Source organism: Tachysurus fulvidraco, chromosome 6, assembly GCF_022655615.1.
Source record: "Tachysurus fulvidraco isolate hzauxx_2018 chromosome 6, HZAU_PFXX_2.0, whole genome shotgun sequence".
Taxonomy (NCBI): Eukaryota; Metazoa; Chordata; class Actinopteri; order Siluriformes; family Bagridae; genus Tachysurus; species Tachysurus fulvidraco.
Genome location: NC_062523.1, coordinates 26998818 through 27022730, shown reverse-complemented (window position 1 = coordinate 27022730; position 23913 = coordinate 26998818). Strand labels below are relative to the sequence as shown.

The 23913-nt window shown below is 36.4% G+C and overlaps 1 non-coding gene and 4 pseudogenes across 1 annotated transcript; all 5 read right to left on the bottom strand.

The window, feature by feature from the left end:
- Nucleotides 1–17030: 17030 nt before the first annotated feature.
- LOC125141567 lies at nt 17031–17149 on the bottom strand. The gene has a single exon (XR_007140992.1). It is a non-coding gene; the product is annotated as a 5S ribosomal RNA (ribosomal RNA).
- A 180-nt stretch (nt 17150–17329) lies between these two features.
- LOC125144397 lies at nt 17330–17438 on the bottom strand (annotated as a pseudogene).
- A 201-nt stretch (nt 17439–17639) lies between these two features.
- Nucleotides 17640–17748, bottom strand: LOC125144601 (annotated as a pseudogene).
- Nucleotides 17749–17949: 201 nt separating this feature from the next.
- LOC125144600 lies at nt 17950–18058 on the bottom strand (annotated as a pseudogene).
- A 197-nt stretch (nt 18059–18255) lies between these two features.
- LOC125144542 lies at nt 18256–18364 on the bottom strand (annotated as a pseudogene).
- Nucleotides 18365–23913: the final 5549 nt, after the last annotated feature.

Sequence of the window (23913 nt, the reverse complement as noted above, 5' to 3'; positions counted from 1 at the left end):
TCTGACAAGCTTGAAAATGGTTCTTTCACCTTGTTTCCATGAAAAATGATAGGACAGTGTGTTTATGTCAGAAATCTCGAAGAAAAAGCTTTAATACATTATTTTATGCTAAATAATATAAAATATAATAGTTCATATCAAAGGCCAATATGTTGATAAAAATATGATTTATACTCGAAAATCTGATGGTTTGTGTGTGTGGTATGATCACTGTAATGCAATCTTAGGTATCAGCATGTGTTTAGAGTGAATCCCTGCATGCATGTGCAAAAGTGCTTCAAAGGAGCTGAAAACTCGTTTGCGGCAGTCTCAGTGCGCCGTTTTTTCGAGAAACCTTATGTAAGCACACATCTGACAAGCTTGAAAATGGTTCTTTCAGCTTGTTTCTATGAAATATGGTAGGACACAGTGTGTTTCTGAAAGAAATCTCGGAGAAAAAGCTTTTTTTTACATTAATTTTTGCTAGATAACATAAATTACAATAGTTCATATTATAGGCCAATATGTTGATAAAAATATGATTTATACTCGAAAATCTGATGGTTTGTGTGTGTGGTATGATCACTGTAATGCAATCTTAGGTATCAGCATGTGTTTAGAGTGAATCCCTGCATGCATGTGCAAAAGTGCTTCTAAGGCGCTGAAAACTCGTTTGCGGCAGTCTCAGTGCGCCGTTTTTTCGAGAAACCTTATGTAAGCACACATCTGACAAGCTTGAAAATGGTTCTTTCACCTTGTTTCCATGAAAAATGATGGGACAGTGTGTTTATGTCAGAAATCTCGCAGAAAAAGCTTTTTTTTTTACATTATTTTATGCTAGATAATATAAAATACAATAGTTCATATTATAGGCCAATATGTTGATAAAAATATGATTTATACTCGAAAATCTGATGGTTTGTGTGTGTGGTATGATCACTGTAATGCAATCTTAGGTATCAGCATGTGTTTAGAGTGAATCCCTGCATGCATGTGCAAAAGTGCTTCTAAGGCGCTGAAAACTCGTTTGCGGCAGTCTCAGTGCGCCGTCCTTTCATGGTTTTTCGAGAAACCTTATGTAAGCACACATCTGACAAGCTTGAAAATGGTTCTTTCACCTTGTTTCCATGAAAAATGATAGGAGAGTGTGTTTATGTCAGAAATCTCGAAGAAAAAGCTTTAATACATTATTTTATGCTAAATAATATAAAATATAATAGTTCATATCAAAGGCCAATATGTTGATAAAAATATGATTTATACTCGAAAATCTGATGGTTTGTGTGTGTGGTATGATCACTGTAATGCAATCTTAGGTATCAGCATGTGTTTAGAGTGAATCCCTGCATGCATGTGCAAAAGTGCTTCTAAGGCGCTGAAAACTCGTTTGCGGCAGTCTCAGTGCGCCGTTTTTTCGAGAAACCTTATGTAAGCACACATCTGACAAGCTTGAAAATGGTTCTTTCACCTTGTTTCCATGAAAAATGATGGGACAGTGTGTTTATGTCAGAAATCTCGCAGAAAGCTTTTTTTTTTACATTATTTTATGCTAGATAATATAAAATACAATAGTTCATATTATAGGCCAATATGTTGATAAAAATATGATTTATACTCGAAAATCTGATGGTTTGTGTGTGTGGTATGATCACTGTAATGCAATCTTAGGTATCAGCATGTGTTTAGAGTGAATCCCTGCATGCATGTGCAAAAGTGCTTCAAAGGAGCTGAAAACTCGTTTGCGGCAGTCTCAGTGCGCCGTTTTTTCGAGAAACCTTATGTAAGCACACATCTGACAAGCTTGAAAATGGTTCTTTCAGCTTGTTTCTATGAAATATGGTAGGACACAGTGTGTTTCTGAAAGAAATCTCGGAGAAAAAGCTTTTTTTTACATTAATTTTTGCTAGATAACATAAATTACAATAGTTCATATTATAGGCCAATATGTTGATAAAAATATGATTTATACTCGAAAATCTGATGGTTTGTGTGTGTGGTATGATCACTGTAATGCAATCTTAGGTATCAGCATGTGTTTAGAGTGAATCCCTGCATGCATGTGCAAAAGTGCTTCTAAGGTGCTGAAAACTCGTTTGCGGCAGTCTCAGTGCGCCGTCCTTTCATGGTTTTTCGAGAAACCTTATGTAAGCACACATCTGACAAGCTTGAAAATGGTTCTTTCACCTTGTTTCCATGAAAAATGATGGGACAGTGTGTTTATGTCAGAAATCTCGCAGAAAAAGCTTTAATACATTATTTTATGCTAGATAATATAAAATATAATAGTTCATATCAAAGGCCAATATGTTGATAAAAATATGATTTATACTCGAAAATCTGATGGTTTGTGTGTGTGGTATGATCACTGTAATGCAATCTTAGGTATCAGCATGTGTTTAGAGTGAATCCCTGCATGCATGTGCAAAAGTGCTTCAAAGGAGCTGAAAACTCGTTTGCGGCAGTCTCAGTGCGCCGTTTTTTCGAGAAACCTTATGTAAGCACACATCTGACAAGCTTGAAAATGGTTCTTTCAGCTTGTTTCTATGAAATATGGTAGGACACAGTGTGTTTCTGAAAGAAATCTCGGAGAAAAAGCTTTTTTTTACATTAATTTTTGCTAGATAACATAAATTACAATAGTTCATATTATAGGCCAATATGTTGATAAAAATATGATTTATACTCGAAAATCTGATGGTTTGTGTGTGTGGTATGATCACTGTAATGCAATCTTAGGTATCAGCATGTGTTTAGAGTGAATCCCTGCATGCATGTGCAAAAGTGCTTCTAAGGCGCTGAAAACTCGTTTGCGGCAGTCTCAGTGCGCCGTCCTTTCATGTTTTTTCGAGAAACCTTATGTAAGCACACATCTGAAAAGCTTGAAAATGGTTCTTTCAGCTTGTTTCTGTTATATGGTAGGACACAGTGTGTTTATGTCAGAAATCTCGGTAAAAAGCTCTTTTACATTATTTTATGCTAGATAATATAAAATATAATAGTTCATATCAAAGGCCAATATGTTGATAAAAATATGATTTATACTCGAAAATCTGATGGTTTGTGTGTGTGGTATGATCACTGTAATGCAATCTTAGGTATCAGCATGTGTTTAGAGTGAATCCCTGCATGCATGTGCAAAAGTGCTTCTAAGGCGCTGAAAACTCGTTTGCGGCAGTCTCAGTGCGCCGTCCTTTCATGTTTTTTCGAGAAACCTTATGTAAGCACACATCTGACAAGCTTGAAAATGGTTCTTTCACCTTGTTTCCATGAAAAATGATAGGACAGTGTGTTTATGTCAGAAATCTCGAAGAAAAAGCTTTAATACATTATTTTATGCTAAATAATATAAAATATAATAGTTCATATCAAAGGCCAATATGTTGATAAAAATATGATTTATACTCGAAAATCTGATGGTTTGTGTGTGTGGTATGATCACTGTAATGCAATCTTAGGTATCAGCATGTGTTTAGAGTGAATCCCTGCATGCATGTGCAAAAGTGCTTCAAAGGAGCTGAAAACTCGTTTGCGGCAGTCTCAGTGCGCCGTTTTTTCGAGAAACCTTATGTAAGCACACATCTGACAAGCTTGAAAATGGTTCTTTCAGCTTGTTTCTATGAAATATGGTAGGACACAGTGTGTTTCTGAAAGAAATCTCGGAGAAAAAGCTTTTTTTTACATTATTTTATGCTAGATAACATAAATTACAATAGTTCATATTATAGGCCAATATGTTGATAAAAATATGATTTATACTCGAAAATCTGATGGTTTGTGTGTGTGGTATGATCACTGTAATGCAATCTTAGGTATCAGCATGTGTTTAGAGTGAATCCCTGCATGCATGTGCAAAAGTGCTTCTAAGGCGCTGAAAACTCGTTTGGGCAGTCTCAGTGCGCCGTCCTTTCATGGTTTTTCGAGAAACCTTATGTAAGCACACATCTGACAAGCTTGAAAATGGTTCTTTCACCTTGTTTCCATGAAAAATGATAGGACAGTGTGTTTATGTCAGAAATCTCGAAGAAAAAGCTTTAATACATTATTTTATGCTAAATAATATAAAATATAATAGTTCATATCAAAGGCCAATATGTTGATAAAAATATGATTTATACTCGAAAATCTGATGGTTTGTGTGTGTGGTATGATCACTGTAATGCAATCTTAGGTATCAGCATGTGTTTAGAGTGAATCCCTGCATGCATGTGCAAAAGTGCTTCTAAGGTGCTGAAAACTCGTTTGCGGCAGTCTCAGTGCGCCGTCCTTTCATGGTTTTTCGAGAAACCTTATGTAAGCACACATCTGACAAGCTTGAAAATGGTTCTTTCACCTTGTTTCCATGAAAAATGATGGGACAGTGTGTTTATGTCAGAAATCTCGCAGAAAAAGCTTTAATACATTATTTTATGCTAGATAATATAAAATATAATAGTTCATATCAAAGGCCAATATGTTGATAAAAATATGATTTATACTCGAAAATCTGATGGGTTGTGTGTGTGGTATGATCACTGTAATGCAATCTTAGGTATCAGCATGTGTTTAGAGTGAATCCCTGCATGCATGTGCAAAAGTGCTTCAAAGGAGCTGAAAACTCGTTTGCGGCAGTCTCAGTGCGCCGTTTTTTCGAGAAACCTTATGTAAGCACACATCTGACAAGCTTGAAAATGGTTCTTTCAGCTTGTTTCTATGAAATATGGTAGGACACAGTGTGTTTCTGAAAGAAATCTCGGAGAAAAAGCTTTTTTTTACATTATTTTATGCTAGATAACATAAATTACAATAGTTCATATTATAGGCCAATATGTTGATAAAAATATGATTTATACTCGAAAATCTGATGGTTTGTGTGTGTGGTATGATCACTGTAATGCAATCTTAGGTATCAGCATGTGTTTAGAGTGAATCCCTGCATGCATGTGCAAAAGTGTTTCTAAGGCGCTGAAAACTCGTTTGCGGCAGTCTCAGTGCGCCGTCCTTTCATGTTTTTTCGAGAAACCTTATGTAAGCACACATCTGAAAAGCTTGAAAATGGTTCTTTCAGCTTGTTTCTATGAAATATGGTAGGACACAGTGTGTTTATGTCAGAAATCTCGGTAAAAAGCTCTTTTACATTATTTTATGCTAGATAATATAAAATATAATAGTTCATATCAAAGGCCAATATGTTGATAAAAATATGATTTATACTCGAAAATCTGATGGTTTGTGTGTGTGGTATGATCACTGTAATGCAATCTTAGGTATCAGCATGTGTTTAGAGTGAATCCCTGCATGCATGTGCAAAAGTGCTTCTAAGGCGCTGAAAACTCGTTTGCGGCAGTCTCAGTGCGCCGTCCTTTCATGTTTTTTCGAGAAACCTTATGTAAGCACACATCTGAAAAGCTTGAAAATGGTTCTTTCAGCTTGTTTCTATGAAATATGGTAGGACACAGTGTGTTTATGTCAGAAATCTCGGTAAAAAGCTCTTTTACATTATTTTATGCTAGATAATATAAAATATAATAGTTCATATCAAAGGCCAATATGTTGATAAAAATATGATTTATACTCGAAAATCTGATGGTTTGTGTGTGTGGTATGATCACTGTAATGCAATCTTAGGTATCAGCATGTGTTTAGAGTGAATCCCTGCATGCATGTGCAAAAGTGCTTCTAAGGCGCTGAAAACTCGTTTGCGGCAGTCTCAGTGCGCCGTCCTTTCATGTTTTTTCGAGAAACCTTATGTAAGCACACATCTGAAAAGCTTGAAAATGGTTCTTTCAGCTTGTTTCTATGTTATATGGTAGGACACAGTGTGTTTATGTCAGAAATCTCGGTAAAAAGCTCTTTTACATTATTTTATGCTAGATAATATAAAATATAATAGTTCATATTATAGGCCAATATGTTGATAAAAATATGATTTATACTCGAAAATCTGATGGTTTGTGTGTGTGGTATGATCACTGTAATGCAATCTTAGGTATCAGCATGTGTTTAGAGTGAATCCCTGCATGCATGTGCAAAAGTGCTTCAAAGGAGCTGAAAACTCGTTTGCGGCAGTCTCAGTGCGCCGTTTTTTCGAGAAACCTTATGTAAGCACACATCTGACAAGCTTGAAAATGGTTCTTTCAGCTTGTTTCTATGAAATATGGTAGGACACAGTGTGTTTCTGAAAGAAATCTCGGAGAAAAAGCTTTTTTTTACATTAATTTTTGCTAGATAACATAAATTACAATAGTTCATATTATAGGCCAATATGTTGATAAAAATATGATTTATACTCGAAAATCTGATGGTTTGTGTGTGTGGTATGATCACTGTAATGCAATCTTAGGTATCAGCATGTGTTTAGAGTGAATCCCTGCATGCATGTGCAAAAGTGCTTCTAAGGCGCTGAAAACTCGTTTGCGGCAGTCTCAGTGCGCCGTCCTTTCATGTTTTTTCGAGAAACCTTATGTAAGCACACATCTGAAAAGCTTGAAAATGGTTCTTTCAGCTTGTTTCTGTTATATGGTAGGACACAGTGTGTTTATGTCAGAAATCTCGGTAAAAAGCTCTTTTACATTATTTTATGCTAGATAATATAAAATATAATAGTTCATATCAAAGGCCAATATGTTGATAAAAATATGATTTATACTCGAAAATCTGATGGTTTGTGTGTGTGGTATGATCACTGTAATGCAATCTTAGGTATCAGCATGTGTTTAGAGTGAATCCCTGCATGCATGTGCAAAAGTGCTTCTAAGGCGCTGAAAACTCGTTTGCGGCAGTCTCAGTGCGCCGTCCTTTCATGTTTTTTCGAGAAACCTTATGTAAGCACACATCTGACAAGCTTGAAAATGGTTCTTTCACCTTGTTTCCATGAAAAATGATAGGACAGTGTGTTTATGTCAGAAATCTCGAAGAAAAAGCTTTAATACATTATTTTATGCTAAATAATATAAAATATAATAGTTCATATCAAAGGCCAATATGTTGATAAAAATATGATTTATACTCGAAAATCTGATGGTTTGTGTGTGTGGTATGATCACTGTAATGCAATCTTAGGTATCAGCATGTGTTTAGAGTGAATCCCTGCATGCATGTGCAAAAGTGCTTCAAAGGAGCTGAAAACTCGTTTGCGGCAGTCTCAGTGCGCCGTTTTTTCGAGAAACCTTATGTAAGCACACATCTGACAAGCTTGAAAATGGTTCTTTCAGCTTGTTTCTATGAAATATGGTAGGACACAGTGTGTTTCTGAAAGAAATCTCGGAGAAAAAGCTTTTTTTTACATTATTTTATGCTAGATAACATAAATTACAATAGTTCATATTATAGGCCAATATGTTGATAAAAATATGATTTATACTCGAAAATCTGATGGTTTGTGTGTGTGGTATGATCACTGTAATGCAATCTTAGGTATCAGCATGTGTTTAGAGTGAATCCCTGCATGCATGTGCAAAAGTGCTTCTAAGGCGCTGAAAACTCGTTTGGGCAGTCTCAGTGCGCCGTCCTTTCATGGTTTTTCGAGAAACCTTATGTAAGCACACATCTGACAAGCTTGAAAATGGTTCTTTCACCTTGTTTCCATGAAAAATGATAGGACAGTGTGTTTATGTCAGAAATCTCGAAGAAAAAGCTTTAATACATTATTTTATGCTAAATAATATAAAATATAATAGTTCATATCAAAGGCCAATATGTTGATAAAAATATGATTTATACTCGAAAATCTGATGGTTTGTGTGTGTGGTATGATCACTGTAATGCAATCTTAGGTATCAGCATGTGTTTAGAGTGAATCCCTGCATGCATGTGCAAAAGTGCTTCTAAGGTGCTGAAAACTCGTTTGCGGCAGTCTCAGTGCGCCGTCCTTTCATGGTTTTTCGAGAAACCTTATGTAAGCACACATCTGACAAGCTTGAAAATGGTTCTTTCACCTTGTTTCCATGAAAAATGATGGGACAGTGTGTTTATGTCAGAAATCTCGCAGAAAAAGCTTTAATACATTATTTTATGCTAGATAATATAAAATATAATAGTTCATATCAAAGGCCAATATGTTGATAAAAATATGATTTATACTCGAAAATCTGATGGGTTGTGTGTGTGGTATGATCACTGTAATGCAATCTTAGGTATCAGCATGTGTTTAGAGTGAATCCCTGCATGCATGTGCAAAAGTGCTTCAAAGGAGCTGAAAACTCGTTTGCGGCAGTCTCAGTGCGCCGTTTTTTCGAGAAACCTTATGTAAGCACACATCTGACAAGCTTGAAAATGGTTCTTTCAGCTTGTTTCTATGAAATATGGTAGGACACAGTGTGTTTCTGAAAGAAATCTCGGAGAAAAAGCTTTTTTTTACATTATTTTATGCTAGATAACATAAATTACAATAGTTCATATTATAGGCCAATATGTTGATAAAAATATGATTTATACTCGAAAATCTGATGGTTTGTGTGTGTGGTATGATCACTGTAATGCAATCTTAGGTATCAGCATGTGTTTAGAGTGAATCCCTGCATGCATGTGCAAAAGTGTTTCTAAGGCGCTGAAAACTCGTTTGCGGCAGTCTCAGTGCGCCGTCCTTTCATGTTTTTTCGAGAAACCTTATGTAAGCACACATCTGAAAAGCTTGAAAATGGTTCTTTCAGCTTGTTTCTATGAAATATGGTAGGACACAGTGTGTTTATGTCAGAAATCTCGGTAAAAAGCTCTTTTACATTATTTTATGCTAGATAATATAAAATATAATAGTTCATATCAAAGGCCAATATGTTGATAAAAATATGATTTATACTCGAAAATCTGATGGTTTGTGTGTGTGGTATGATCACTGTAATGCAATCTTAGGTATCAGCATGTGTTTAGAGTGAATCCCTGCATGCATGTGCAAAAGTGCTTCTAAGGCGCTGAAAACTCGTTTGCGGCAGTCTCAGTGCGCCGTCCTTTCATGTTTTTTCGAGAAACCTTATGTAAGCACACATCTGAAAAGCTTGAAAATGGTTCTTTCAGCTTGTTTCTATGAAATATGGTAGGACACAGTGTGTTTATGTCAGAAATCTCGGTAAAAAGCTCTTTTACATTATTTTATGCTAGATAATATAAAATATAATAGTTCATATCAAAGGCCAATATGTTGATAAAAATATGATTTATACTCGAAAATCTGATGGTTTGTGTGTGTGGTATGATCACTGTAATGCAATCTTAGGTATCAGCATGTGTTTAGAGTGAATCCCTGCATGCATGTGCAAAAGTGCTTCTAAGGCGCTGAAAACTCGTTTGCGGCAGTCTCAGTGCGCCGTCCTTTCATGTTTTTTCGAGAAACCTTATGTAAGCACACATCTGAAAAGCTTGAAAATGGTTCTTTCAGCTTGTTTCTATGTTATATGGTAGGACACAGTGTGTTTATGTCAGAAATCTCGGTAAAAAGCTCTTTTACATTATTTTATGCTAGATAATATAAAATATAATAGTTCATATTATAGGCCAATATGTTGATAAAAATATGATTTATACTCGAAAATCTGATGGTTTGTGTGTGTGGTATGATCACTGTAATGCAATCTTAGGTATCAGCATGTGTTTAGAGTGAATCCCTGCATGCATGTGCAAAAGTGCTTCTAAGGTGCTGAAAACTCGTTTGCGGCAGTCTCAGTGCGCCGTCCTTTCATGGTTTTTCGAGAAACCTTATGTAAGCACACATCTGACAAGCTTGAAAATGGTTCTTTCACCTTGTTTCCATGAAAAATGATGGGACAGTGTGTTTATGTCAGAAATCTCGCAGAAAAAGCTTTAATACATTATTTTATGCTAGATAATATAAAATATAATAGTTCATATCAAAGGCCAATATGTTGATAAAAATATGATTTATACTCGAAAATCTGATGGTTTGTGTGTGTGGTATGATCACTGTAATGCAATCTTCGGTATCAGCATGTGTTTAGAGTGAATCCCTGCATGCATGTGCAAAAGTGCTTCAAAGGAGCTGAAAACTCGTTTGCGGCAGTCTCAGTGCGCCGTTTTTTCGAGAAACCTTATGTAAGCACACATCTGACAAGCTTGAAAATGGTTCTTTCAGCTTGTTTCTATGAAATATGGTAGGACACAGTGTGTTTCTGAAAGAAATCTCGGAGAAAAAGCTTTTTTTTACATTATTTTATGCTAGATAACATAAATTACAATAGTTCATATTATAGGCCAATATGTTGATAAAAATATGATTTATACTCGAAAATCTGATGGTTTGTGTGTGTGGTATGATCACTGTAATGTAATCTTAGGTATCAGCATGTGTTTAGAGTGAATCCCTGCATGCATGTGCAAAAGTGCTTCTAAGGTGCTGAAAACTCGTTTGCGGCAGTCTCAGTGCGCCGTCCTTTCATGGTTTTTCGTGAAACCTTATGTAAGCACACATCTGACAAGCTTGAAAATGGTTCTTTCACCTTGTTTCCATGAAAAATGATAGGACAGTGTGTTTATGTCAGAAATCTCGAAGAAAAAGCTTTAATACATTATTTTATGCTAGATAACATAAATTACAATAGTTCATATTATAGGCCAATATGTTGATAAAAATATGATTTATACTCGAAAATCTGATGGTTTGTGTGTGTGGTATGATCACTGTAATGCAATCTTAGGTATCAGCATGTGTTTAGAGTGAATCCCTGCATGCATGTGCAAAAGTGCTTCTAAGGTGCTGAAAACTCGTTTGCGGCAGTCTCAGTGCGCCGTCCTTTCATGGTTTTTCGTGAAACCTTATGTAAGCACACATCTGACAAGCTTGAAAATGGTTCTTTCACCTTGTTTCCATGAAAAATGATAGGACAGTGTGTTTATGTCAGAAATCTCGAAGAAAAAGCTTTAATACATTATTTTATGCTAGATAACATAAATTACAATAGTTCATATTATAGGCCAATATGTTGATAAAAATATGATTTATACTCGAAAATCTGATGGTTTGTGTGTGTGGTATGATCACTGTAATGCAATCTTAGGTATCAGCATGTGTTTAGAGTGAATCCCTGCATGCATGTGCAAAAGTGCTTCTAAGGCGCTGAAAACTTGTTTGCGGCAGTCTCAGTGCGCCGTCCTTTCATGGTTTTTCGAGAAACCTTATGTAAGCACACATCTGACAAGCTTGAAAATGGTTCTTTCACCTTGTTTCCATGAAAAATGATGGGACAGTGTGTTTATGTCAGAAATTTCGGAGAAAAAGCTTTAATACATTATTTTATGCTAAATAATATAAAATATAATAGTTCATATTATAGGTCAATATCTTGATAAAAATATGATTTATACTCGAAAATCTGATGGTTTGTGTGTGTGGTATGATCACTGTAATGCAATCTTAGGTATCAGCATGTGTTTAGAGTGAATCCCTGCATGCATGTGCAAAAGTGCTTCAAAGGAGCTGAAAACTCGTTTGCGGCATTCTCAGTGCGCCGTCCTTTCATGTTTTTTCGAGAAACCTTATGTAAGCACACATCTGAAAAGCTTGAAAATGGTTCTTTCAGCTTGTTTCTATGAAATATGGTAGGACACAGTGTGTTTATGTCAGAAATCTCGGTAAAAAGCTCTTTTACATTATTTTATGCTAGATAATATAAAATATAATAGTTCATATCAAAGGCCAATATGTTGATAAAAATATGATTTATACTCGAAAATCTGATGGTTTGTGTGTGTGGTATGATCACTGTAATGCAATCTTAGGTATCAGCATGTGTTTAGAGTGAATCCCTGCATGCATGTGCAAAAGTGCTTCTAAGGAGCTGAAAACTCGTTTGCGGCAGTCTCAGTGCTCTAGCGCCTTCCATTCATGTTTTTTCGAGAAACCTTATGTAAGCACACATCTGACAAGCTTGAAAAGGGCTCTTTCAGCTTGTTTCCATGAAACATGTTAGGCATGTTAGTATTTATATACAGTAATATCTGTTGGTGTATATTGAAAATGGGTAAAATTCAACAAGTTATATATATGGGATTGAAGGACATTAAGATATTTTTAATACGAGTTACAAAGCAAACTTAAGTGGACTCAAAAAAAGCTGAGCTAAATAACTCCTACATTAAACAATGTTGTGCTTGTTATCATTTCGGAGGGCTTAGGAACATTTGGGATAAGTTAGCTTCAGACCCCCCTAAAATAGGCCTAACGACGTCCCTGCGTTAATGTACCGTTAGGCTTTGCCAGTCTAACTTGCAAGCCCCTAGACAGCAAGGAAGGTGAAGCTACAATTAACGTTAACGTTCGTAAAACTGTTTTGCTTTTATTCGGCTTCCACAAACAGAACCCTAACCCCTTTATGCCACGCCCCCCCCCTTGCAGGTTTTTCGCCTACACGACCTACCCAACAAAAAGTGGTACAGCTCCCACATACTTTGACACACAGGGGTGAGCCTGATCTCTAGTTTCAGAAACTAGTTTCAGATTGATTCTAGGCACAAACTGCCACAAAGTTACAGGGGCTAGAATGGAAGGTTTTCATTTCCGCCTGGGTTGTTTACCTGATAAACTGATTAATCTTATTTTTCTGGAACATGCTAGGGACCAAATAACAACTGAGGGTCATCGCCACATGTCTTGGCTTTCCCCAAAAAAAAAATTTCAAGTCAAAAGACCCAAAAATGGCTTCAATAAAAATATTTTTCTACGGACATGGTCGTCTGGTGCAGCGTTTTTGTGTACTTGTTTACTATATAACTTTGAAATAAAAGGCTGCATGCTGTCTGAAAGGCCTAAAATAAGCCTAGACTCTCTCTCTATCACTCTGGTGTGAAAAAAGGCCTGTAACTTGACACCCTGAGCTGTGAGAGGGACAAAAGGTCAAGGATTACGCAAGAATTCTTCTGCGCATCCAGTTCACGCAGACACAGGCAAAGAACATACGGCATGCCGCATACCGTTGGAATCGTCTGCTTATTGGCTAAACAGCTGTATAGGTCCCAGCCCATTTCATTGCTATTGGAGGGAGTAATTGTCAGTCAAAGGCGGGTTCCCAAAAATGAGGTCATGCCACCATTGGCTTCCCAGCCGTCTATCTCTGCCATACAAGCACCGATTGGCTCAAATGAGGGCTTATTTGATTCGTTAGGACCTGGGCTATAAATATGACGTAGACTTTGAATATCCCAATGAGAAGTTAGAGCGGCAAAACGAGATGATGGCGCACTTCTGTTTCCAGTTTTCAGAACACTAACGGAATATTTGCGGCGCGACCAGAGCGTTTTGGATTAAAAGGCTTACATATTTCAATTCCTTGGACCTGTGTGGATTTTTGTGGATTATTTGTGTTGGAATATATTACCCCAGGGAAGAAAGAGACGCGTCTAAAGGTAAGGGAAAAAACGGTATAGCGCCACCTAGGTCAGTTTTGTCCAAATTTTTTTTTTAATTGTATGAAGGCTGTGAATCATATTGTGCTTTGTGTGTGGGCTTAAAAAATTATTGAGAGTATAAACTTTAATAGGTAAATAGGTTTTTTCGTGTTTTTGGAGGATTTGATGCTTTAAAGTTGAATTGAAGCTTGTTTCTGGGTCATCCCCTAGTGGCCACTTTGACTGCACGGCACGGCGACCCGTAACAAATACAACACACCGATGATTATAAATTGCTTTCTTACCGAAAATGCAAGCGGTAGAAGAGATGGATGGATGGATGGGTGGGTGGATGGATGGATGGATGGATGGATGGATACAGCATTCAAAAGAGTGCACCAGGTACAATCCCCCCCGCCTTGGCGCCTTCAGAACAAAATGTGTCTGCACATGCGCAGACCGGACAGTATATGTAAATTAAATTCAACGTATTTTTTTCTAGTTATATTTAACTAGTCACTTTTAATTGAATGAAATTAACTTGTTTTAAACAGGAAGGTGAAGCTACAATTAACGTTAACATTCGTAAAACTGTTTTGCTTTTAGTCGGCTTCCACAAACTAATAAATAAGTCTAACAAGACAAACACTGAATTCACCACGTATTTACACTTAAGCTAAAATAACTTACTAACCTTACACAACTCACGTTAAGCTAGTCGCGTTAACCTTGTAATTTTTTTTAAATACCCACAAACTTAGCATAAGCTAAACACATTTCTATCAAATGTTTTAAAGTGTAAACAGAACCCTGTTTAAGTAACAAATATAACACACCAATAAATTGCTTGCTTACCGAAAATGCAGAGCTGGAGCATTCAAAAGAGTGCGTCAGGTACAATCCCCCCGCCTTGGCGCCTTCAGAACAAAATGTGTTGTTTTTGTGTAGGACAGTATATGGAAATTAAATCCAACGTATTTTTTCTAGTTATTTTTAACTGAATGAAATTAGCTTGTTTTAAACGTGTGCAGTCAGTTTGAAAATTACTAATAAAAAATAAGTTGGATTAAATAACATATTAAAATCAGTGAAATTAACCAGATAAAAACATGTAACATTTACAAGGGGTCAGAATCATTTTTTTCAGTGTAGGTATCAGCATGTGTTTTGTGTGAATCCCTGCATGCATGTGCAAAAGTGCTTCAAAGGAGCTGAAAACTCGTTTGCGGCAGTCTCAGTGCGCCGTCCTTTCATGTTTTTTCGAGAAACCTTATGTAAGCACACATCTGAAAAGCTTGAAAATGGTTCTTTCAGCTTGTTTCTATGAAATATGGTAGGACACAGTGTGTTTATGTCAGAAATCTCGGAGAAAAAGCTTTTTTACATTATTTTATGCTAAATAATATAAAATACAATAGTTCATATTATAGGCCAATATCTTGATAAAAATATGATTTATATTCGAAAATCTGATGGTTTGTGTGTGGTATGATCACTGTAATGCAATCTTAGGTATCAGCATGTGTTTAGAGTGAATCCCTGCATGCATGTGCAAAAGTGCTTCTAAGGAGCTGAAAACTCGTTTGCGGCAGTCTCAGTGCGCCGTTTTTTCGAGAAACCTTATGTAAGCACACATCTGACAAGCTTGAAAAGGGCTCTTTCACCTTGTTTCCATGAAACATGTTAGGCATGTTAGTATTTATGTCAGAAATCTCGGTTAAAAAAAACTAGACAAACCACATCAAACATAAGTGATGGTCATAACAGTCCCATCCGGGGCATGGTGATCCGCATCAACTTTGATTACATAAAGCTATGCTCTGTATAGCTGTTAAGATGTATGTTAAATGCACTTACTAAAACAATATGAGCTCCCCAAAGAATTAGGTTTGGGGTCTACATCACACTAAGACAATCAGATATGAGAATAACCTGCAACAGAAATAAAAATAAGCAGGAATTAAAAAGATAAATTGTAAGCATGTTGGAAAAAAGTAATTGTCCAATAATCACAAAAATACACCTTTTACATTTATTGTTTTGAATAGAGGTTGATGATACAGTAATATCTGTTGGTGTATATTGAAAATGGGTAAAATTCAACAAGTTATATATATGGGATTGAAGGACATTAAGATATTTTTAATACGAGTTGCAGGCATGCAAACTTTGGGCAAAAAAAACAAAACAAAAGTAGCGCTTTTCCCACATTTTATTAATGTCGTCACGGCCGTTGGCATACAGTAGCTACAGTAAAACAAAGATGGCTAAAGTCAAACGATTTAGCTAAATAGACCTAACAATCTCTGTGTAAAAGTAATATAATGATGCAGTTCTTAAGTCATTTTAACCCCCCTGTAATCTGACTTCAAATCTCAGGTGAAAATTGTCATTTTGACCCATTTTAAAAAACCTCAGTAAATATACATCCATCATGTAGCCTAATATTTTGCCTTTCTTCTTCATTTACGTGTCTTTCTTCAGAATATTTTTTTTTTAACAAAAACAAAAATTTGAGCTAGGAAAGCTTCTGAAATTTGGTTGCTTTATCCACAAAATGACAAATTTATGAAAGCAAACTTAAGTGGACTCAAAAAAAGGTCTGAGCTAAATAACTCCTACATTAAACAATGTTGTGCTTGTTATCATTTCGGAGGGCTTAGGAACATTTGGGATAAGTTAGCTTCAGCCCCCCTAAAATAGGCCTAACGACGTCCCTGCGTTAATGTACCGTTAGGCTTTGCCAGTCTAACTTGCAAGCCCCTAGACAGTAAGGTGAAGGAAGGTGAAGCTACAATTAACGTTAACGTTCGTAAAACTGTTTTGCTTTTATTCGGCTTCCACAAACAGAACCCTAACCCCTTTATGCCACGCCCCCCTTTTGCAGGTTTTTCGCCTACATGACCTACCCAACAGGGGTGAGCCTGGTCACATTGGAAAGAAGAGATTCTCTCGTTTCAGAAACTAGTTTCAGATTGATTCCAGGCACAAACTGGCACAAAGTTACAGGGGCTAGAATGGAAGGTTTTCATTTCCGCCTGGGTTGTTTACCTGATAAACTGATTAATCTCATTTTTCTGGAACATGCTAGGGACCAAATAACAACTGAGGGTCATAGCCACATGTCTTGGCTTTCAAGACAAGTCAAAAGACCCAAAAATGGCTTCAATAAAAATATGTTTCTACGGACATGGTCGTCTGGTGCAGCGTTTTTGTGTACTTGTTTACTATATAACTTTGAAATAAAAGGCTGCATGCTCAGTCTGAAAGGCCTAAAACAAGCCTAGACTCTCTCTCTATCACTCTGGTGTGAAAAAAGGCCTGTAACTTGACACCCTGAGCTGTGAGAGGGACAAAAGGTCAAGGATTACGCAAGAATTCTTCTGCGCATCCAGTTCACGCAGACACAGGCAAAGAACATACGGCATGCCGCATACCGTTGGAATCGTCTGCTTATTGGCTAAACAGCTGTAGAGGTCCCGGCCCATTTCATTGCTATTGGAAGGAGTAATTGAAGGAAGGAAGACAGGAAAAATTCTCAGAGTGGAATGGCCGTAAGCTAGAGTAAAGTTGGAATGGATCCCATTTAAAAATTGTTTGTTTTTTCTTTTTATTTATTTCTTTATTTCTTTATTGATTGATTGATTGATTTCTATCAAAACATTAGCTACAGGGTATGAATATTAAGATGTTGATGTTGTTAGAGAATTCAAATAATAAAGTAAATGAATGCCTATGTCAAAAGCTTACAGCACCTGGTATTCCCAGGCAGTCGCCTACCCAAGTACTAACCAGGCCCGACTCTGCTTAGCTGCCGAGATCAGACGAGATCGGGCATTCTCAGAGTGGAATGGCCATAAGCCAGAGGAAAGTTGGAATGGAACCCATTTATAAATTGTTTGTTTTTTCTTTTTCCCTATTTCTTTCTTTATTTATTTATTGTAATTGTTGTTTTCTATCAAACATTACCTACAGGGTATGAATATTAAGATGTTGTTGTTAGAGAATTCAAATAGTAAAGTAAATGAATGCCTATGTCAACAGCTTACAGCACCTGGAATTCCCCGGCAGTCGCCTATCCAAGTACTAACCAGGCCCGACTCTGCTTAACTTCCGAGATCGGGCATTCTCAGAGTGGAATGGCCGTAAGCTAGAGGAAAGTTGGAATGGAACCCATTTAAAAATTGTTTGTTTTTTCTTTTTCCCTATTTCTTTTTCCCTATTTCTTTTTCCCTATTTCTTTATTTATTGTAATTGTTGTTTTCTATCAAAACATTAGCTACAGGGTATGAATATTAAGATGTTGTTGTTAGAGAATTCAAATAGTAAAGTAAATGAATGCCTATGTCAAAAGCTTACAGCACCTGGTATTCCCAGGCAGTCGCCTACCCAAGTACTAACCAGGCCCGACTCTGCTTAGCTTCCGAGATCAGAAATTCTCAGAGTGGAATGGCCGTAAGCTAGAGGAAAGGTGGAATGGAACCCATTTAAAAATTGTTTGTTTTTTCTTTTTCCCTATTTCTTTTTCCCTATTTCTTTTTCCCTATTTCTTTATTTATTGTAATTGTTGTTTTCTATCAAAACATTAGCTACAGGGTATGAATATTAAGATGTTGTTGTTAGAGAATTCAAATAGTAAAGTAAATGAATGCCTATGTCAAAAGCTTACAGCACCTGGTATTCCCAGGCAGTCGCCTACCCAAGTACTAACCAGGCCCGACTCTGCTTAGCTTCCGAGATCAGAAATTCTCAGAGTGGAATGGCCGTAAGCTAGAGGAAAGGTGGAATGGAACCCATTTAAAAATTGTTTTTTTTGTCTTATTTATTTATTTATTTATTGATTGATTGATTGATTGATTGTTTTCTATCAATCAATCAATCAATCAAAACATTAGCTACAGGGTATGAATATTAAGATGTTGTTGTTAGAGAATTCAAATAGTAAAGTAAATGAATGCCTATGTCAAAAGCTTACAGCACCTGGTATTCCCAGGCAGTCGCCTATCCAAGTACTAACCAGGCCCGAATCTGCTTAGCTTCCGAGATCGGGCATTCTCAGAGTGGAATGGCCGTAAGCCAGAGGAAAGTTGGAATGGAACCCATTTATAAGTTGTTTGTTTTTTCTTTTTCCCTATTTCTTTATTTCTTTATTTATTGTAATTGTTGTTTTCTATCAAAACTTTACCTACAGGGTATGAATATTCAGATGTTGTTGTTGTTGGAGAATTTAAATAGTAAAGTAAATGAATGCCTATGTCAAAAGCTTACAGCACCTGGTATTCTCAGGCAGTCGCCTTCCCAAGTACTAACCAGGCCCGCCTCTGCTTAGCTTCCGAGATCAGACGAGATCGGGCATTCTTTTTTTTTTTTTTTTAATACAATAAAAATGTAAGTTTTCCTTATACAATCACATTTACATCAAATTTTAAAAATGTCATACATCATATACATTTACAAAAACATTAGTTCACACCTCTCCTTCACTCCCTGGCAGCTTCCACATTAAATCTTTTAAAACACAACAAACATGTGAAGTAAAGACATTATAAAAAGCATCCAACTTATTTTCATATTTAAAATACACATACAGTCTCTCCATATACACTTCTGTTTTCCTCCTAAACCCAGTCCAAACATCCAACACAAATTTTTCCTTTTTGGCCACAATTCTTCTCTCCCATATTGCACTTTTCATTAACATTAACCGCAGGTTTATAAACTTTTGTTTCGACACTCCTTTTCCCAACCAAATATCACCACTCTGTTCCATTCCAATACATTTTCATCCCAGTCCACTGTCAAATCTTTAATCACACATTTACATTTCCTTAAAAATTCCCCCAATTCTTTACAATATAAAAACATATGTAAAATCCCCTCTTCCTTTTCCTGACACACTTTACACACCGCACTTTGTTCTAAACCAATTTTGGCTAAAATAGACTCCGTAAAAAACACTTTATGTTTTATAAAATACTCCAAACATTCCAACTTTGTTTCCACACATCTCCCCCTCATGTTTCTCCATATACACTCTTCTTTTAAATCTTTAAATTTCTCCACCCAGTACTTGTTTACAATCGGCTCTTTAAAAACTCCATCCCTAAAAACACAATAATACATTTTTACAGTACATTCTTTAAAATCATACATTTTCTCACCCAGTTTCACATACATATTTCTCTCTTTCCGCTCTTCCATACACTCTATTCTTTTAATCCACTCTTTTGGTATTGCGTTCTTGATAATTTCATATTTGTTTGTTATTTCTTGTTTACTGTATTCTTCTTTTGCCACTTCCATTGCATCCACAATAAACTGTGTTGGTAAAAACCCGTCTTTAAACTCATACAAAACATCTCTCACACTTGTTATCCCCACTTCCATCCATTTCTTAAAAAATATTTCCCTCCCCTGTTCTAAAATATTGCCATTTAAGAACAGAGGTTGATTTAAAATGTTTTCTCTCCCATGTGGATCATACTCAATTTTCTTTAAAAAGTTTCCCCAAGCACTTAAAAGTCCCCTATAGAATTCAGGTAATCCGTCAGTCATCCAAATTTTCGTTTTCATCCATAAAATTCCATCCCCCATGTTAAAATCCCCACATTTATTTAAAAAATATTTCATAGTTTTTTGCCACTCATTTTTGTTCTCTTCTTCTAAATATTTCTTAACTACTTTTACTCTCAAAGCTTTTTTCCTCTGTTCCACATCCATTAACCCTAAGCCCCCCTTCTCTACCGCCCCTACAATCGTGTTGTGTGCTATCCTTGCTGGTTTCCCCTTCCATAAAAAATCAAGAAAACATTTTTTCAACCTTTTTCCTGACCACAATGGCATCTCACACACATATAAAACATACCACAGCTTAGAAACCATTAAAACATTCAATATTAAAACCTTCCCCTTCAAATTTAGTGTCCTCAGTTTCCAAAAATTTAACCTTCTCTCTATCTCTGTTACTAGATCCTCCCACATTTCATCTCTTACCTTCTTCTCATTCTTCCCCATTAAAATCCCTAAAATCCTCATTTCTTCCACTTCTTTAAATTTAAAACAATCCCTTAAAACCATAGCTCTGCCAAATCTCATATATACTGTCTTATCTTCATTTACTTTACTACCCGATCCTTTACAATATACTTTTACAACATTCATAACTTCTATAACACTTTCCTTTCCTTTAACAATTATTGTTGTATCATCTGCATATTGAAACACCTTCCCTTCTGCCTTCTTTTCCTCAATTTCTATCCCTACTATTCCTTCCTTTTGTTTTATAGCCAATCCTAATGGTTCTGATACAAGCGAGTACAATAACGCTGAAAGCGGACACCCGTCTTAGAGACCTAGTAATTTTAAAACAATCTGTTAAAAACCCATTACATTTTATCTTTGTTAACGCGCCTCTATATAAAATCTCAATCCATGTAATAAAATTCTCCCCAAAACCAAAACTCCTTAAAACCTGAAATAAATACCCATGCTCGACCCTATCAAAAGCTTTATCGAAATCCAAACTAATTACATATCCATCATCATTTTCCTCCTTCATGTACCATATCGTGTCTCTTATACTCATTGTTATATCCGCTATATCTCTTCCTTTAACTCCGTACGCTTGGTTTGTTTCGATTATACTTGGCATTACCTCCGTCAACCTATTCGCTAAAACTTTCGCTAAAATCTTAAGATCCGTGTTTAACATTGTAATTGGTCTGTAATTCTTTAAATCTACTTTTTCTCCTTTCTTTTTATATATCAGTTTCATTAACCCCATCCTTGTTCTTTCATTAATTTCTTCCTTTTCAAATGTTTCTTTAAAAACCCCATTTAAAATCTTTGTTAAAACTCCTTTAAAACACACATAAAACTCACTTCCCAAACCATCTATTCCTGGACTTTTCCTTATATTCAGTTGATTTATCGCTCTTTCAATCTCCTCTTCTCTGATTTCTTGGTCACACTCTTTTTTATCTTCTTCCCTCACTTTAGCTTTTATCAGATTCAACAGTTTATTTTTCTCCTCCTCTTCCACACCCCTTGTACTGAACAGATCCTCATAAAAATTCTTTACTTCTTCTAAAATCTTTTCATTCCCTTCTACAATTTCCCCATCTTTCCCTCTTATTCCTTTTATCGTTTCAGCTTTGCCTTTCTTTTTTTCCAAATCAAAAAAGAACTTTGTACATTTTTCTCCCTCCACCACATATTTAGCTTTGCTCCTTAACCTCGCGCCCTCATATTCTTTTTCTTCCATTTCTTTCAGTTTGTCTTCCATTTTCTTTATCTTTTGTATGTCTTTATTTTCTTTATTCAATTCCATTTCCAAGCTTTCTTTTATTTCTCTTTCATTGAATCTTTTCCATTTCTGTATTAAACTACAATACTCGATTGAGAATTTCTTGATTAAAAACTTTACGTTCTCCCACCATATTCTCTTATCCTCTTTATACATTTCATTTTGCCTCTCATTTTCTATAATCTCCTTAACCTTTAAAACATAGTCTTCATTCTTTAAAATCTGTGTATTTAAAATCCATACTCCCGGCCCTCTTTGCACTTTACTCCAATCCAATGTAAAAGATAAAAACTTGTGATCGCTAAAACTTGTGTCCTCATACTTAATATTTTCTATAAAATTCTCCACCTTTCTACTACATAAAACAAAATCAATTCTGGTTTGGCACACAAACTGCCCCACTATCTGCCTCCTTGAAAACTCCTTTTTCCTTTCATTTCTTTCTCTCCACACATCTATCATATTATTTTCTCCCATTAATACTTTTAATTCTTTTCTACCTGTATCAGTTTTAAAAACCATTCCTTCAGCCATGTCTTGTTTACTAAAAACCGTGTTAAAATCCCCCATCATTATTATTTCTTTGTACTTCTTTACAACATTTCTTAAAATATTAAAAAACTCTTTCTTTTCCTTCTCCTCCACTGGTGCATGTACATTTACTAAAATCAAATCTCTTCCTTCATCTTTTATCTCAACAACCATACATTTCCCTATTTTATCTGTGTATACAATTTTACTCATTTTAAACACATCATCCTTCATTAAAAGAGCCACACCTCTCCCCAACCTCCCATCTCCATTATTATAAAAAATACCTCCATCCCATCTCTTTTTATACTCATTCATAACATTTTCTTTCCAGTTTGTTTCTTGCAGTGCAATGACGTCTTCCCTTTTACATTTTTCTTTTACTCTTTCAAATTTCCCCATGTCCATCAATCCCCTTGCATTAAAAGTAACACAACTTAAAACCATTAAGAGGAAGTAGAAAAATAAATACTTAAAAATCATTGTTCATCATTTTCCCCCCCCAGGTCTCTTAACACATTATATCTGTTCTGTATCCTTTTCATAACTTTTTTTCTTACCCTCTCCAAATTTGGAGTTACCTTTGTTGCTCTCCTTCTAATTTGTCCTCTCCCCCTTCTGTCCATATTGTCCATCTTTGCTCCTTCTTCACTGTCTGTTTCCTCAACATTGTTAAAACTGTCCGATGTCACCATTTCTTTCGTGTCCTTCTCAATTGTTTGTTCATTATTGTAGTTAATATTCTCCTTCTCTCTTTCCCCTTGCTCTCTGTTACTCGTTTCTCCTTCCATTTCTTTTTGTCGTAGTCCTTCTTCCTCTTGTCCTTCATCCATTTGTTCCTCCCCCTCGCTGTTTCCTTCATGCACCTGTCCGTCCACCCGTTCCTCAATTCCTCCCTCCTCTTCCTCCATCTCACATGTACATTTATTTTAAATTTCCTGACACTCCAGGCACCTTACCGCATTGCACTCTCTGGCAAAATGTCCCCTTTCTTGACATTTATAGCACTGGAAATCCGGGCAGTCCTTGAGCAGGTGATCCGGGCTCATGCACAGCCTACAGGTCTTCACCTGGTGACTATGCATCACCCGGAAATACTGCGACCCCTCCGCCGTTTCCATTTTTGTGCTGTATGGCAATGATGCCACCTCTTTGGGGAACCTTACTGTCAGGAACCTTGTTCCATCCTCGACTTCGGTGCCCGGGTAGTGTCGTCTTTTAATTTTTGATATGGGATTAACTCCCCATCCCTCCAATTTTCCAATTATGTCTCTATCATCCAGGTAGACAGGCAGGTGCATGAAGGAAACAACGTAGTCTCTATTTTGCAGATTTTTTATTTCACAGTTCACCCCTTTTATAATCAGTCCATCAATCAATGCCTCACACGTTTCCTCTTTTTCCATCGTTAGTTCATATTCTTTTCCTTGCCTTGGCCTCAATGCCAGAATTTTCCCATTTCCACATTTCTCAGTTACTGCTTTAATAATATCCATAGCTCTGACCTCATTTAAGTTCTCCACGTTCACAATCACCGTCGCCTCCTTTAGATACATCCTTCCTTCTCTCGTGGCCCGTTTTTGTCCGTGTCCTACTCGTCGTCGATAATCCATTCCAGTGTCGTTTGCCATGCGTCCTTCTTCAGCCAGTCCAGGGTTGTTTGCCATAGGTGTTTCTCCATCCAGTCCAGGGTCATTCGCCATGCGTCTCTCTCCAGCCAGTCCAGGGTCATTTGCCGTTAGTCCGTCCATTTTTAAGAAAAAAGAAAGTTAACCACCCTCCAGTCAGCC